The sequence below is a fragment of the Gymnoscopelus braueri genome (assembly GCF_963280865.1).
Source record: "Gymnoscopelus braueri genome assembly, chromosome: 9".
NCBI lineage: Eukaryota > Metazoa > Chordata > Actinopteri > Myctophiformes > Myctophidae > Gymnoscopelus > Gymnoscopelus braueri.
The window spans coordinates 15,959,174-15,976,800 of record NC_137610.1 but is presented as its reverse complement, the minus strand read 5'-3'; the positions used below and the strand labels follow the sequence as shown (position 1 = coordinate 15,976,800).

At 43.2% G+C, this 17,627-nt stretch overlaps 1 protein-coding gene across 1 annotated transcript in view; it reads left to right on the top strand.

The window, feature by feature from the left end:
* Window positions 1-1,554: 1,554 nt before the first annotated feature.
* sema4ba (sema domain, immunoglobulin domain (Ig), transmembrane domain (TM) and short cytoplasmic domain, (semaphorin) 4Ba) overlaps window positions 1,555-17,627 on the top strand; it is a 53,345-nt gene continuing 37,272 nt past the window's right edge. Inside the window, exon 1 of the mRNA XM_080438299.1 lies at window positions 1,555-1,743. The gene's annotated coding sequence lies outside the window, so the exon portion shown is untranslated. The remainder of the gene's footprint in view (window positions 1,744-17,627) is intronic.

Genomic DNA, 17,627 nt, shown 5'->3' with positions numbered 1-17,627 from the left:
TCAATATGAAAAAATAAGATCAAATAGTTTGACTGACAGGGTCAATGTGTTACAGTAGGTACAATGTTAATGTGGGAATTATTGCATACTGATGACATAGCAAAATAGCCATTTGAGCACAGAAGTGATAACATTAAGCAGCAAGCGGAGCTCAATTATTGTCTTATTGGCACTGTCAACCTCAGCTATTCTAAGTAGCAAAGCCTTGCTATCTTGTGTGTCCATTAAGCTAACATGTTTAACATGAGGGCTTATCTCAGCACAGTAATTCCTAGACTGTCCCCATTTATATAGAAGGACCTGTCAGCGCTTCTGGTGGTGGCTGTGTGTGAGTAAAGCCTGATTTATACTTCGTCGCATGACAAGTGTCGCTCACCGAACATGGCTGTGTCATTTTGAGACCGGTCATATATTATGGGGTCACAAGCAATAAAGAGAGACCGGTCTTCCTCTGTTTGACTAGTCTGAGCCATGTGTTTAGATGTGAGAGGTTCACTGTGCTCTATGGACTGTTTACACAGTGTCGTCTGCATGGCATTTGGCAGGTGGCCTGACTCAACGAGAGAATGGTTTACCGATACAAGACAGTGGGTTTCCGATGGGGACAGGGCAGTCTGGACTGCAGAATGTCAGAACTTGGCTAAGGAGGCTCTGTGAGGCCTCGGTGTGCGGATCTCGGGTGACAGTCCGCAAAGAATCTCGACTCCATACTCCCTCACCCAGATGCTGCGAGTCGACATTCCGATTCCCGACACCTCAAAACGTGGCATTCCGTCTCTGCCTCTTTAGCTGTGCCTAGCTGTGACGTATATAATTAGCACCTGCTATTTTAGAGAGAGGCGTCCCCGTCTCACATCCCTGCTCTCATCACACCCCTTTCTCGTGGTACCGTGATGATCTTTCTTTGAAAAAGCATATTCAGTTATATTCTAATTCCATATCATGACCATTATGATGCAGTCATAATATGCCATTGCATCATGGCCCATTCACAATTGCAAACATCCTACACTATCCTGGGATAGTGTACACTGTTTTAAACCAAAATACATTAGTATATAGGATTATGGTGCTTTATATTATAATGACCCATACAAATGGTTACGGATAAATGTTAATACAGTAGATGTAAATTAAAGTGCACTTGTGTAAATGAACTGGTTCTTGCCAGCCCGTGTGTGTCACACACCTTCAGGTTCTGCATATACAGTATTAGCTAGCAGGTTGAAGGTATGTGTGTTATAGGGAGGTAATGAATGAATGCCCCCAGAGCTAAATACACAGCAACATCTTCTGTGTTAACTCTCAGCTATACAGATAGTTAGATTTGTGTATAGACATAAGTAAACTTCCCGCGGTTGTATATCCACATCTGCCTAACTGCCTTAATTGCTCTCGCTCACCCCCTTTCCTTCTCTCCCCCCCCTCCCTCTCTCTCTCTCTCTCTCTCTCTCTCTCTGTGTGTGTGTGTATGTGTGTGTGTGAGGGGTGGGGCTAGACAGCAGAGAGTGGCCAGAGGCAAGCAGCACTATGACAGTGTGTCAGAGCGAGCTAGAGAGAGAGAGCGGACTCACACACGCACAGTGCAGGCAGCGAGAGCTTTAAAAGCTGTCACCTCTATTTTGGATAAGCAACTGGCTCTTTTTGGGAGGGAATATTCCATCTCAAGTCGTACAAAAGGAAAGATTGTTTAATGGCATATCTGAAGAGAATTCTGTCTTGAACCTGTGCGGGACAGACTGAGTAAGTACTCCCGGTATAGAAGCTACCCTTGTGTTCATTATCTATGCTGTGCCTTGGCTATTATTAATCATTGATGTGATGGCGTTGGAGTTCTGGTTACCTAGTGAAAATCATGCTACTGTGGTCTCTCATTTTGCTGTTGAAATATGCTAAACTTTTTCTTATGGCTAAAGGCAGTATGAGGTTTGTTGTTGATCTTTCTAAACCAGGGCAGAGTGTGTGAGTTCATGTGAGACAGCCCTCCTTTCTCTCTCCCTCTAAGTCTTTATCACAAGGTGATACCAGGCAGGGGGGTGATTAAATACTGTGTGTGTGTGTGTGTGTGTGTGTGTGTGTGTGTGTGTGTGTGTGTGTGTGTGTGTGTGTGTGTGTGTGTGTGTGTGTGTGTGTGTGTGTGTGTGTGTGTGTGTGTGTGTGTGTGTGTGTGTGTGTGTGTGTGTGTGTGTGTGAGAGTGTGAGAGTGAGAGAGAGAGAGAGAGACAGCTTGTGAGTGCGTGTAGCTACCCTTGCATTAAGAGATATTGGCTTTGGACTTATTTTCTGTGGAAACACAGCTATTTACCTGGGTGTGTGCACACTTTAAGACCTGCTGGCTTGTGTGTGAGGCTGAGCACCTCTGCTAATACAGAATAGCAGTGGCTTTTCCAACTGAATCTGACGTCTCATTCTGCAGCTCATTTAAGCCAGTGCACGACCCATGAGCAATGAGCGTGAGTGCCTGGGGCCTCTCCGTCCACACACAGGAGTGAACCAATGTGGCAGCCAGTGCACGCACATCCTATCCAGTGTTATCTGCTTATTATAACTGACTTTGCGCTTGTTTTTTCTGTAAAGTCGCTTGTAAATATTGGTAGCTGCGGGTTGTGTTTTTTTAGTTTTTTTTGGCTTGTTTTTAAAGTGTAGTTGCTTATTTGGGCTTGCTTCCTAATGTTGTTTAAACCAGTGGTAACCATATTTCTTCATGTCAAGGACCCCCAGATTAAATATGTAATTGTCCACAGACCCCCCCTCATCTGAAAATATGTTGTGCCAGGGACCTCCATACAAGATTTGTGTTGTTAAAATGTTTCAAAAAAATATTCAAAATGTTTTTTCAAGATTCTTTGGAAAATAGCAGATCTACAAGCTCACCCGATGCATTTAGGTTCAAAGTGCTCGTTTGGCCTAATATTTGCTTCTTTTGGGCTTGTTTTCACAGACCTGGTTGCTTATTTCTCTCGCTTCTCAATCTGGCGCACTGATCCTATCCCAGCTAGGAAACTTTCCATGAACTCTGAAGCCTGAACTAATCATACTTTGTCGCACGACTGTGCTTGCTTGCTGAAAATAACACATTTTTCGTGTCCTGTTTTTACCTTGAAAATCTAATTTGTTTTGGCAAGGAGATATACATTATGCTTTAGGTTTGCAGTTTGAAGTTGGATTCAAAATCAATTTACTTCTCTTGGCAATTGGCTGTGTGCAGCTTTATGAGTGAACCTGCGGTGAAGGTTTGTGATTGCGATGCTAGCAAAGGGTTGATGATGTGAGTCTGGCGGTGGGGGCAGACGCAGGGCAAAAAGGCTTCAGGTGTCTGTGTGTGAAATTCAAACCTCCCACCCTCCTCTGCTGCCAACAGCATTGTGACCAATGCCTGCCAAAGATGTGTGGGAGGTAGTTACTCTATCAGTGGTTACTAAATAGAGACCATAATGGATACTGTATTAGGTTTATAAAGAGTTCAGCAAAACATTATTGTCCCATTTGTTTTGTGATTCGATAGGATTTGACTTAACAGCTTTTACTTGCTTTCTCCTCAGCATAGTATGTATGATACAGTATGCACCGCACGATGATTGAATATGTTTTCTCTTTTATTGCCTCATTACAATAATAATAAGGTTTTATCATTTGATTGTTTTATGTTGTCCATTCAGAGGCACCTGTCAGTACTGTATGTCAAGTGGGCAATCAAAGTCATTGTCTTATATGACCCCAGGAACGTGAAGGCCAGCCTATCTGATACTGTGGGTGTTGTCTATCCTGTCTAGCGTGCAGTCGGACAGCTGGATGTGAGAGATAACCCTCCCAACCAAGCTTTAACACACACACACACACACACACACACACACACACACACACACACACACACACACACACACACACACATTTAGCTGATCAACAAACACCCATTTATTACAACATTGTAATAAAGAGGAGCTTTCATGGGTTATGCATTATTTATTTATTTCCCCCGTAAAAGAGCGGGACTTTCTCTCCAAGTAAGGAGGCGGAATAATGGACAGTTCTATCTCAGAGAGAATCTCGGAAAGAACAGAGACAATACTGTTTTTAGACTTTGTTACATACATGGTGATTCCTCTCTCTGTTGTAGATTTCCAAGGAGAAAAGCCTGGCTTTTGCTGATGACCTTGCTCCGGTGTTTTCTTTTGGTTTGATCCACAAAGAAAACAGCTGGCTACAGCATTCTGGGTAGCGGGGCCTTGACAATGAGCTGCCTGTATGATGCTGTCAGAATGAGTTTGGCGTGTTGGTAAAGGATGGTGCCTATTATATCAATAGCTGAAATCCAGACCCCATCAAGATAATATTAACAGTCATGAGAGGGAAATGAAAATATCCCGTTTATGATGCGTCATGACCTGGAAAAGGTACTTCCGTTGGATTTGTTGAGTTGTTGTAGGAAACGTCTAGTCTGATTAATGTGCACCAAGTTTGGCATAAGCAACCTTGATGCCTTGTCTGCATTCCATGTCATTGTTTGTAGATAATACCTTCAGGGAAGCCTAATTAGCACTGCTGCTTAACTAATTTCACCACCACTGAATCACTGCCTCTCAATGAAACACAATGTCACTGTTGTACTGCTGTGAATGATATATCACCACTGTTGAGAAAGATCAGCAAAGAGAAACTATGCTTCTGGGTTATGAAGCAAGAGTCCGAGTGAAAGCAACAGACAACCTGACTTGACTTTTTCTAAAGAAAAGAAAGAGAAAGAAAGAAAGAAAGAAAGAAAGAAAGAAAGAAGAGAACAAATGCATGACACTGCTGTATCACAGCATAATCCCTTACCCTGGCCCCATGAGCACATGTTTCCAATCATTGTCAGCATAACCCAGGGGCATTTACTCCGCATTAGACTTCATCTGTTTATATAGGCAGGTTGACTAACCAATCCACCCCCCCCCACCCCACCCTAGTTGTGTGTTTGTGTGTGAGAGAGAGAGAGAGAGAGAAGTATTTGTAAACATGCTTGCTTGTACTTGCGTACAGTACATGTGTGCTAGCGATTATCCTCATAGGCTGGTTGTCTGATGTGTCATGTGTGCATTGCTGTCAATTAGATCACAATTCAGTCATGCAATACGTTCTGGTAGTGAAATCAAGGGATGTATATAAACTTCAGTAACAATAGCGTATCACCTCAAAAGACCCATTTGCTCAAGTTCATTGAAGTGCCAAAGTATGGCCAACTAAATTTTCCTGGCCCCAGATGTGAGATTTAAGTCCTAGTCATTCTGGAGAACACTGGCTTCAAAGGATGAACAGATTAGAGGAATAGATTGAAGAATCAGCTACTGTCAAATAAATAAAATAGAATCTAAATTTTGTATGGCTGTTTTATGCAGCCATAATGTGGTACATTTTGTTAAGTTGTGTTTAAAAGGTGTCTGTAAAATCTCATGTGATCACAGACAAAAAGGGTTTGCGGCAGTCATTATTTTATTCATAACATACCATTCATTGATGACGTCTTTTGAATCGACTGTCTACGCTGTGGCAGTGGAACTTAGCGTAGGGTCAGAGTGTCACATGCAGTGAGAGAGCTTTTGTGTCTCGGTGGCGACCAAAGCGAGTAAGAAAAGGGTTAATATTTGAGACGATAGGGTAGGGGGTGGGCGTGGGCTGTCCACTGGAGTGGCCAGCCACTTGTAACCTGAAGGTTAAACACAGGCCTTCAGGGAGTTCTTTTACTGTGTACTCACTGATGGGAACTCTGTAAACATGCATTCTGGGAGCACAGCAGTTGCCTATGTCTTTTCCCAGTCCAGCACAGTGCCATGACGTGGGAAATGACTGTGGACATGGAAGGGGGCCAGATCTTTGTGTTTGCTGTGGCGTCTCAAAGAGCCCTCACATCTGCCTTTTAGCCCCTATAAGACGTGCACAAAAACAGCACATACGTACAAGATGCCTCAGCAGCGTGCTTGACATTTTCTGCGCAGGTCCTTATTTTAACTGTACACAAGTCTGTGGAATGGCTTCGGGAAGACGTGGGGTATGTTTACACGCGCGTCAGCGTTTCTCATGTGCTCGGTGTGTGTGAGAACCGCAAGATTGTCTTTTTGGTGGAGGGCGCGGTGTTCGTCACCCTTTACTTCACACCTGTTCCTCTTGCATGTCCATGTTACGCGCATTATATACGCTTCTATTTTAAACAGTAGCCGACACTGGAATGTGGACATCCATCCACATGCCTCTTCCCAACGCTGGACCAGAGCTAAAAGAGGGTACGCGCCCCGTCACGTACCTCAGCGACTGTGTAGGAGGTTTTTCGTTAGCCGGCATGGATTTGTTTGTGTGCTTCCTGTCATGAGTAACGAGAGCAGGGCTGATTAATGGAATCAGCCTTCAGCCCAGCTTCAGTTAGCAGCCTGCCCCCCCCATCGCATGCCAGCCCACCCCCCCACCTCCCCCTGCTGTGATTTGATATCTCTGAGCATTCCAGGTTGTGCCCTTTACTCTACTAATGGCGCTACTGACCTGCTCAGACATTCCAACTGCAGGCCGCTGATCACACACTTCTAATTGCTTCACTACAAAAACAAGCCAAGCTTTCGTCTAGTCTCACTTGCATCATAAAGTGATGAACTTTCTGAATAGGGACATCCTGACATTTCATGGTGCGTGCGCATGCACACAGACACTGCACGCGCACACACACACACACACACACACACACACACACACACACACACACACACACACACACACACACACACACACACACACACACACACACAGAGTTTCATATTCAGCTGCTAGTGTAGGGTCCCCCCAACACATGGCACTCCGTTTACAGATACGCTTACTCTCAAAGGACAACAATGGAAATGAGCTCTTGAGCTTTATAGTTTTATCCTTGTGAAGTTGTGACAGATATACAGTTATGTAATTGTGCATATGCATTGTCTCAATAAAGATGTCAATCATTCAATCAATCAATCAATCAATCCTCCTATTGGCTTTGTACATGCATAGTGGAGAGTGTTGGGATGTATGTTTCTCCATTTAGCCTGCTGACAGTTGTAAATCAGAAATGTGCAAAGGAGGAATGAAAGATGCTGGTGTTTTACCACTTTCAACTTGGCATCCCTATTTTGGGCATGTCATTAAAGGATTTTTTTTTTTTTAGAATTAAAAAAAAATCCTAAATAGCGAAAATAGCTGATTTACAAGTTCACAACGTGTTGCATGGCATTGGTGACACATTGTGACGCATGACTTAAGTCATGCAAAGATAAAATCCAAAATCATTAGGTAGTGCAGGTAACTTACACTATATAGTGTGTGTAAGAGCAGGAGTGTGCAAGAGCAGGACTGTGCAGATTTTGTTCTCCCTGGCCACTTATTTTAATTGTCACCAAGTATGAAAACACAACATGTGCTTCTCTGCTTGTCTCTCCGGGTGAGCATGATGCGGGCCAGAGCTGGAATGTTTTACAACCGCTCGCCCCCAAAGTCAAAGGCTTTGCCAACTCTTCCTTTCTTATGGTAATGGGGGCAAGACTTGACTTTAGTTACCCTTGAGTTACTAGGTTATAGCATATGACAGCATATGACCCAGTTATAGCAATATAGTCTGCAGACGTTCGTCTTCCTGCACACCAAAAGATCTACTGAACCATTCTTCCCCCTACATTTACAGACTCATCTCTTCTTTCTTTTTTTTACGATTTGATAGCAGACTGTATCTTTTCGCTGATACTTGTGCTTCTAATGCCCGACATAAAGACAGAGAGGGAGGTTAAATGTAATAGGGCCCAGGGTAGGATAAGACAGCAGCGGTCCAAAGGCTTCCTGCAGCAGAGCACACTGTGTGCGCCAGGCCTAGCAGTAAGGCTGGCAGGGCAGATGTTTTTAGGTGAGAGGCACAGTAGATAGTGCAGTCTGAATAATTCATCAGGTTGGATCGAAGATGTGATATATTAAGACACAGGGCGAGACTTCCTGTGGCCCTTTCCCGTGCTTTCTCTGTGGTGTTGAGGGGCTGCAGGGCTCAAATCCCCGCGTCTTCCCTTTCTTCCTGGCACTCGTCCACCGGCATCTGGGCAGTCTGGAAGACGGTTATAGATACTCTGCTTCTGGGTCTATAGAGAGGGCCTCCAGACATCTGGAGGGGCCGAAGCTGCTTAGCATGCAGGTATCTGCTCACAGGAACTATCACCGTTGTTCCTTTGCTCTTTCTCTGTACGGCTTCCAGAGTCAACCTGGTCTAATTTGCTCAGGTAACAGGGTCCATTCATATCCAGGGATGCTGTAGCATGTGTTACTGTCTGTCAACATGAATATGTGCCATATGAAAGCCAGCCTTCCACAGACTAGTTGGAGGAGGTGTGATATGGTCCATTTCAAGTTCATTTGACAACAAACCACTTTTGACTAACTTCTCTGGAAAACATATTCAGACCGTTTTGGATGTCTTTGTGCAGAAGACGGTATTCATTCAGGCCAGTATGCAGAAGGACTCTATAATTGTGAGTACTTCATGAGGATACTTTGAGAGATTGTGATGTTTGTGTCTGAATCTTGTCCTTTTGAGATTCATATTTGCCTACTTTCGCTCCTGCCGATGAGTTGGTTTACTTTGGGTTAAGCACAAAGTCTGGTGTTTATTCAGAGCCCACTCAAGGCCCCACACAGTCTCCTTACATCTTTATAGCCATCAAATCCAGGAGAATTTAGTGTATTTGATGAATTAACCCATGATGAGTACAACGATAAATCATGTCTGGAATATATAAAGATTCTAAGAATAAGAGTAGAACTAGGATTAGTGACCAAGTCACTCAAGCACATAAACATTATGGTTTTAAGACATGAAGAGATATGAGGTCAAGCCCTCCTTCAATTTAACAGTTTCATATTGGAAAAAACTGCATGTTGGGGAATAGCATTGCATCAGCACACTGTGGCTCGACTTGCTCCTCCAGCCCCTAAGTTGTGAAAGTAGGTGAATGTGTGTGAGGCCACGCTATGTGGGCTCTGATATCACAATGAAGAGGCTCAGCTTTCCTCTTAACAGATCATTTCACCTCCATCGCTCTGTGACATCGGCACCCACCTACGCGCATCCAGCCGCAGGGACTGCTGCACTGTGTGGACATGTCAAGGCTCTGACTGGCTCTCGAAGTGCACTTGTGTGTGTGTGTGTGTGTGTGTGTGTGTGTGTGTGTGTGTGTGTGTGTGTGTGTGTGTGTGTGTGTGTGTGTGTGTGTGTGTGAGTATCTTTCACTGCATGAAAAGAGGTTATGAAGAAGTGCTTTATGGGTACTTTTGAAGATCACAGGTACATTAAATGCCTGATAGAAGAAAGCTGCCAAGCACTTGCCGTAATGAGATTTTTGCATTTTACCTCACACAAGCCTCACATACTAGAGTACTAATTCACCACGTCTTCATACTGATAGTTAAACAAAGCATGTGACATAAGATATCTGCCCGTATACCTGCAGCCAGCTGCACTGAACTCTGTCATCTGATAGGCTGCTAATCCCCTTATTATGCCTGTCTGGTTAAATAGAGCAGTCAGTCAGCCTTTAAATCACCAGCCAACAGATCAATGTAAACTCCATAACTTTACAGAGTTCACGGCTCTGTATGGAATGACGGAAATTACAAGGAGATGTTCCAAAACATTGTGTTAACTTAAAAGGCCTAAAATGGGTGATATATCAGCATGATAAATTGGAGTTGCATGCATGAAATGTTAATAGTCTGTGATACAGGACCCATGGCTTGGCCAGGACAGGTTGAGAGCTTGAGTGACGGGAACTCATCTCCCCCCGTATGGTTTGTGAATAAGGCTGCCCTCATAGGTCAAATCTGGTTGTCTAGGACTTAGGATGTCAATGACTGGAATTTACCCTAAATATCTGCATTGTAAAGGATTCAGAACATGGCTTGCATAACTGGGATACCGATGCCAGCGAAGTGACTCTTGAAGATTCGGGATAAGGAATGTGCAGCCGGCTATTGATCTTGACTAAGTGAGGTCACTGCATGTGGGGGGCGGCTGCCCCAAAGTCAGACCCCACATGAAGGGGACAGCCCCTCCCATGCAGGGGAGGGGCCGGGGGGGGGGCAGTTTGGCTGCTGCTTGATATCATCCCTCCACAAATGTATGTCGGGACTGTAGCCAGAGGAGAGGAAACAGCCCGTACAACCACAGGCGTAATCATGACAAGAAAGTCTCTCCATGTTTGTTGCCCCAGGATCAGTTGTACAGTAGACATTATGACAGTAGTATGACATTTGCATATTCTTATCACTGTGAAGTGATTCAGTGAACCCGATTTGGAGGAGAATTATCAGACAGACAATCTTTTGCACTCTCACATGCTTTAGAATTCTCTCAAAATGCTTAGAGAGCATTTTATGCCATCAGCGGCACAAAACACAGCCTATTAATATGCTGAGCACGGAGCAACAGGGAGAGACGCTTCAATTTAATGGCACCTTCAGGTTTGTTAATATCGGTCCTATGTTATATGAGCAGTACCGTATGTAAACAATAACCCTCCATTGACTATACACCACACAATAATTGCACATAATAAACCCCTCAAAAGATGCTTCACAGGAACAGTTATAGAACATACACAGTTATACAAAAATATGAGATTAGTTAGGACTATAGAATCTTAATGTGACAATCTTAATGTTCACATGCCACTTCAGGTGGGTAATCAGGATCCATGCCTGTATGTCTTCAAGCTCACAACGCTTTTCGCTGCACCACGTTGTGAGCTGGTAGATCGGCTATTTTCGGGCAAGCAACTAAGTATAACTTAGGCTTCAATCTCTGAGCCGTACAAGAGTGTCAGTCACAGTTGGAACAAGCGGAACTGTTCTAGTTTGTAGAACTAGAAGGTTCCTGCTCAGTCTCTTCCTGGTATCGGGTTGAAGAAGTGCCATTGAGTCAGACTCTGAACCCCTAACTGCTCCCTCTGCCCTCAGTGTGTCATGGGTGAACAATTTGAGTGGCCGTAAGACTAGAAAAGCACTATATAACTGCAGTCCATCTGCAATACAAATAGAATATTGTTGTAGACTTCCCAATGTGCTCTGTGTGTCGACAAATCTCTCTGCGCTGGAAAATCACTGCCAGGCTTGCCAGCCCACGTTAAACTGTTTGTTTTATGTTGAGGGCAGCGATTTTCTGACAAACATATTCGGAAGTGTTATTTCAGATTTCCACATGTCCACATCACAATATATGAGGATTCAGGTTAAATATTGGTGAAGGTGTCCTCTACAGTGTCCATTTACTCAAGAGAGTATTCAAATGTACCCTTATAGGTCGATTTGGTTCCATTTGTGTACTCTCTGAGTTAACCAATTCAATCCGGGAACGCATCTGTGTCATTTTACATTTTAGCTATAGCCATTATTTTATACTTTGGCTATTCAAAAATAGCAGATATACAAGCTACAGTATGAGCTTGTAGATCTGCTATTTTTGAAAAATCATGAACATTTGTGGATTTTGGGTGGTCCTTGACGTGAAAAAGTTTGAGAACCACGGATATTATAGCAACACGCGGTTTTCAGAAAACTAGATGCGTTCGCGGATTGATTGGGTTAAATGAACACTATGGATTTTGCTGTGTAAGTAAGGGACGTCTGTGGTCTGTGTCATTGATGAGCAGATCTTCCTGAGCCTTTTTTCAGTGTCACACAGTGATGGATGTGCTCAGCCCGCTGCCCAGTGGCCAGTGGGGATGTGTTGGTGGAAAAGCCTCTAAGCTACTGGAATGCGTGCAGCCCCTTGCTGGGGACAGCCACGCTGCTTTGTTTACAGCATTGCAAGAATGCCACAACCATCCTAATCGATTTCGAGGCAGACAAAAGGTTTCAATGCTTTTTTTAGTGGTGTGAATAGAATCCATGACTCGGCATGGGGAAGAAATGGGAACATAGCCGAGGCCCTTTATTAATTCAAATGAACTATAAATATTTGCTTACTGTGTAGTCATACTTTTTATCAGGCCAAATTCCTATTTTTAACATGCACTCTAATCCACAGTTTGGGGTAACTAATGCTTTAAGAACTAACTTAAGTCAGGTCTTTGTTTTGCTTTTTGCTTTTTTTCCCCAGGTGTTATATGCCTGTTGATCTATTTTTGACCTCTCTTTTTCTAAATAAATAAAAAACTAAAGTACAAAATAGTCATTATATGCTGAAGGTTAACACTCGTGTGCATTATTTTGACAAAGGAAAATGTTTGCATAAGAAAGGTTTGATGTTTAACTTGTTATTTACTTAAGAACACTGTTCAATACAAAATCTGCTTTTAAAGGCAGATGTTATAGTTAGATTACAGCAGTATTTATATACACTGTAATTACAGTAAAGTAAGGCATTTTAATATAACAATATTCCAGCAATAGCTACAACATTCTGTAGATGGCTTCTGTTGACTTGCAGTACCACATATCAAGTCAACACAGCAGCAAAACAGGAACAAGAGATAAGGTTTTGCAGTGTTATCACCTCTCAACCCTATCAGGGTCAATATTTCACAATGGTGAATGCAGAAGGAATTATTGGGTGAGATAAATCCAAGCAAGTGGGGGCATTTGGAAAAGCAACAAGTGTTTCAACAGGCCTGACCTACTTACAGCAGCCAGACCTTCAACAAATCCTCACCTGTGACGTTGGGATCCCTCATAAAAACATCAGCGCATGATATCTTTAACAGTGCACAGAAAAGATGAACCTTCAGGAACACAATTACATTTAACTTGCGAGCTTGCAAGTATGGCTTAGGATTTTCAGTCCTTGTTTATCTTTCAGTATGTAGCATGTGCAAATCTGAAGTGGCATTATAAACCTGCTGGAAAATATCCCAAGGCCTTTGTCTGTGACCCTACAAGGTTATATAAAGGAAAGTGTGAAGTCAGTGGCCTGGGTAACTAGTGAAAGCCCCGATCCCACTTATGCCATGGAAAATAGAAATGGAAAGACAACCCCATACTGTCTCAATGCCATATGTGAACCTCATCATATGCACATCTCATCATCACTAGCCCACGATATGGCACTTGGCGACGGAAAGTCCGTAGAAATGGCTGTGGGAGATAGTGGTCTTTTTCCTAGCGCCTCCTTCCTGTCCCAGTACTGCATGTTAAGCATAATGTGAAGTGCTAATTGCGGTGACTGCATGTGGAGCGTCTCTGACAGCTCCGGCAGCCAGGAGCCTTAACAGAGTCTTCTGATGGAAGTGTTTTGACTCTTCTGGCAGCTGTTAGCGGGGGGGGGACTTGCACTTACAGTACTTGCAAGTGATGTTGTCAAATTCTTCATCACGTCCAGAGAAAGGGAATGATCATTTATATTATATTCACTACTAGACTCAAGTGACTAGAGTCTAGTGACGGGTAACACTCCCAACTGGAATCGTTCCAGCGGGCATCGGTCTAGATTGCGAATGTTACCTGTTGGGAATGCTTGCCCCTCCGGTTATGCAATAGCCGTTGTACCCATTGTACCCATTGTCAGAGTACTTAGTGCAGTACCCATTATCATAGTAACTGAAGGCCAGCTTAAACGTCAGTACTATGGGCATAGCGGTCGGTTCAAGGCTTCTGCACAACTGCTGATCCAACCGACTTCATACATTGCACTCCCTACAGCCCTTTTCGATACGCATGTCGAGTTTGAAGTTGATCGGCCAGCAGGTTCTCGAGATACACGATGGACAGTTACACACACACTCAGAGATTTGCATAATTTATAGGAATTTCACTTAAAACAAAATACACAAAGTGATGTGCAATATGTTGTTGGTTAAAGTCGTTTTTTATTCTATACAAACTACCATAATTGCATAAATAAAAACACTTGAAATTAACAACCTGGACTCGCTCATCAGTCAAATCTTTTTCAAAACATTGCTTTGACAGTTTAACTGTACGTCAGCATTACTTATTCTCACTGCAGAGCCTCCGGCATTGGCAGCATTTAAGTATGGGAGCAATTGTAGAGTAAGCAGTAGGCTTAATATCCTCCTAGTATTCACATTTCACTGATATGCAAGCAAATGTCAGGGTAAATTATTTCCCCCAGAAAAATGGAAATAAATTCCCAGGAAGACACAAATCACAAATAGTAATAATGAGTTGAAAATTTTATTATTGATATTATAGACATTAAGATAGTCTCTGTTCAATTAAGCATTTGTAACTCCAAGGTTACATTTGTATACTCTCTGAGTTTAACTAACACTCAGGATTTTACAGCATATGACTCGTTATCATGTGCCGAAAATAGCAGACCTACAAGCTCACATCGCGACCCGTTGTGAGCTTGTAGGTCTGCTATTTTCAGCGTGCGACTCATAAATCAGGCTTTACTGTGCAATATTCAGTCTTATGATACACTTGACTTGAGTGTACCTACTTTTTCCAGGAAATGGACTGATGAGGTGAATCCAGGCTAAAGACATTTTCTGTATTGATTAGGAGCGATGTAGATGAAGGCAGAGAGACATCATAAAGGATTTTTATGATGTCTGATGTTTATTATTTTATTTAAAAAAAATAGACTTGATTTGCTAGATGTACTAACTTTCATTCTGAAGCCTCGAACACGGTTCCTTTTTAAAGTTTCATTCTTTAGTATTTAGTTTTTTACCTGCATTTGTCTGAAAGGTAAATCTCAATGTTGAGGTGTTGCTGAGTGTATCAAAGGAGAAGGAAGGGGAGTCTCTGTTTCTTTTGAAGTATTGTCCGTGCTATATACGAGGGAGGGCAGTTAAATGAATCATTTCTGTTCCCTTTTAAAACCTACAGAACACCCATTCCACCCAAGAGGATTGTCACCAATGCTATTAATCCCCCGGGGGGGGTTCTCTTCTGGACTTCCCATGCTGCTGACCTCACAGCATTGTTCTCACACCATCATTGAATGCTTTATCAACGAAAACAAAAAGATCTGAATTTCATTTTTGTTTTATATGTTACGAGGCAGACATTTAGGCCTCAGGTGTCATGGGTATAGGTGTTCCTCTCCACAATACAGGGTGTGATGAGAGGAAACTGCACTGTGGAATAGAAATAGGCCACTTCAGCTTGATCAACAGGGCAGGCTACTTCCCAGAAGTAGATCAACTTACACTGGTGTTAAACTAAACTAAACTGAGTCTAAAAGATGGACCCGTAAGGGTTACATTTTACATTCTGGAGGTTGAATTGGCACCCAGGAATTTGCTAAGTGCAAGCTTCTTATTCCACTTCTTCTTGTCAATCCCTCCGTGTTTACTGTGGCATGAAACTTTATTCATGACAACACATGAAAGGTTTTGATTTGGGTTTATACTCTCTCTGAAGTGTTTTGACAGGGAGATTTGGCTCTAGTACCAGGAAGAAAAACAAAAAGAAGCTGCAAAGTTACTCATACACTGGCGAGCCAGTTAAATGCACTAGACAGAACTGCTTCAAGTAATAAAGATCTCATTGCGACTCTGAAAAGGGACATCCGTCGGGTGAGATTAGCTGCTCCGGTGGGACGTCCGTGCCCACACAAGAACCAGAGAAGAATACATTTGAGTTGGATGTTAACAGAGGAGCCTTTGCCAGCAGCGATGTGAAAGCCTTTTTGCTTATTGTTGCATTTCACAGAAGTGGGAAAAATCCACTTGCTGTTTCAGGTCACTCCCCCCCCGCCCCCCATGCACTATTAACACTTTTGGTGCCTGTCTGAATAAGAGGTGCGCCTTCACCCACCTCTGCCCTGATAGTGATAGGCCTGTCGGCAGACCGTACGCAGCTACTTTACATTTCATCAGTGAGCTGCTTCTGCTGGCTCCACATCTGTTATGGAAATTTGCACAGAGGAGAAATGGAATGAAATGGAATATCGTTTCAAATATTTTCACTACTGAGTGCTGGTTGATTTTGGGCTCTTGTGAGGTTTCAGAGACGGAGGTGATGAGATGTTCCCGTCCACTTTCACAGCCATATATTACATTAATCTATCACTACACTTGCAGTGGCTGATGGCTTCAAATTTGAGACATTTCTATCTAGTCAGCGCTTGTGATTAAATTAACCTCTGACCATGTGTCAGAAGCCCCAATGGTAAAGCGAGCTTGATGAATTTAACCCCCCTAAACCTTAAGTTCAAAATGTCCCCTATCTCTGTTCAATAGTTTAATAAGATTTTAATTAGGCAATTAAAAGTCTTTGAAATAGCATATGGTCATAATTACAGCTGGGCAGTTCACTCAGGGATGAATGAGCCATTAATTACTCCTAGCTGGGTCTGGGGACTCGCCTTAAAATGGGCCGAGCAAGAAAGACGCAGGAAAGGTTTTTTCTTTTCTTTTTTTCTCAGTCACCTAATCACAAATACAGGCTATAGAATTTCCATATTATGGGAGGGACTGGAGAATCACTCAAACAGGAATGGCAATGTGGCTTAGTGAGGGCAGTGCCTAAAAGACATTGAAAATATGTTGAAATTACAGAAACTTTCTTTGTCATTTTAGTCACTTTGTCACCGATACTTGAAGCTCTGCAGTGGAGTCACTTCCACACTGCAAGCTCCTATCTGACTCACAGATAGGTATCTTTAGAATTGGGTGAATGGTTGCGAAAGAAGAACCTGAGCGTGGGTGAGCGACCGCGTCCACACTTCCGCTCTGACATGCCAGTGAATCAGTCACTCCATCCAAATGTGCTCCCTTGCTCTCCCATTAAAGCCCCTCCTGACAGATGACATCTTCCACATCTCACATCTGCTCCACACTTCTGAGGGGTCCTTCAGCAGGCGAGGAGTGGCAGAGGGAGGTGTTGATCCCAGGTTGAAGGCCACATCTGGGAGCATGTGGCCTAGGGGGCCTGCGCAGGTGGCGTGACGTAGGTGGCCGGTTTGTGAGTGTTTACAGGTGGTTCGTAGAAGGCAGCATAGGCATGCCAAGAGGCCTTATTTATCACTCGACAGTTTTCTGGTCAATGGGCAACAGTGTGTGTGGAATCCAGCCTTGACCCGTCCCTCTTTACTCAAATGACAAACCCTAATGGCCATGCCACCTGCTTCTGCAGTGTAAGCAGCGCTGTTATATATACACATACATACGTACGTATGTACGCACACACGCACACACGTATATATACTGTGTGTGTGTGTGTGTGTGTGTGTGTGTGTGTGCGTGTGCGTGCGTGCGTGTCAATGTTACTCCCAGAGACTTATAAGTAGCAATGCCAGTGCTGTCACTTTTTTCCATTCAGTGATGTACTATAGGCTACTGTGTACTGTTTTATACCAGCTGTATTACAGGAACTAACTGATAGAGTGGGGTTGGGAATTTCCCTGTTTGGTTAAAATGAAGCTTACTTCCTTTTACTGTGTCCGACTCCTCTTTGAGCCATTCTTACATTGTAGGAGAGATACAAATCCAAAGGTTTATGCTGAAATGTACATTACCTCTCTTCAGAAGGTTTGAAAGCCTTTAAAACTGAACACACTTTACTTTGCTGGAATGTGTAATTCTGTTTAGTTAAGGAGTCATATCTTTAAATTGGCAGGAAGGTGGTAAGAGATGGATGTTTCTAAGTCACTTAGGAGGAACTCAAAGCTTGTTGGAAAGACACAG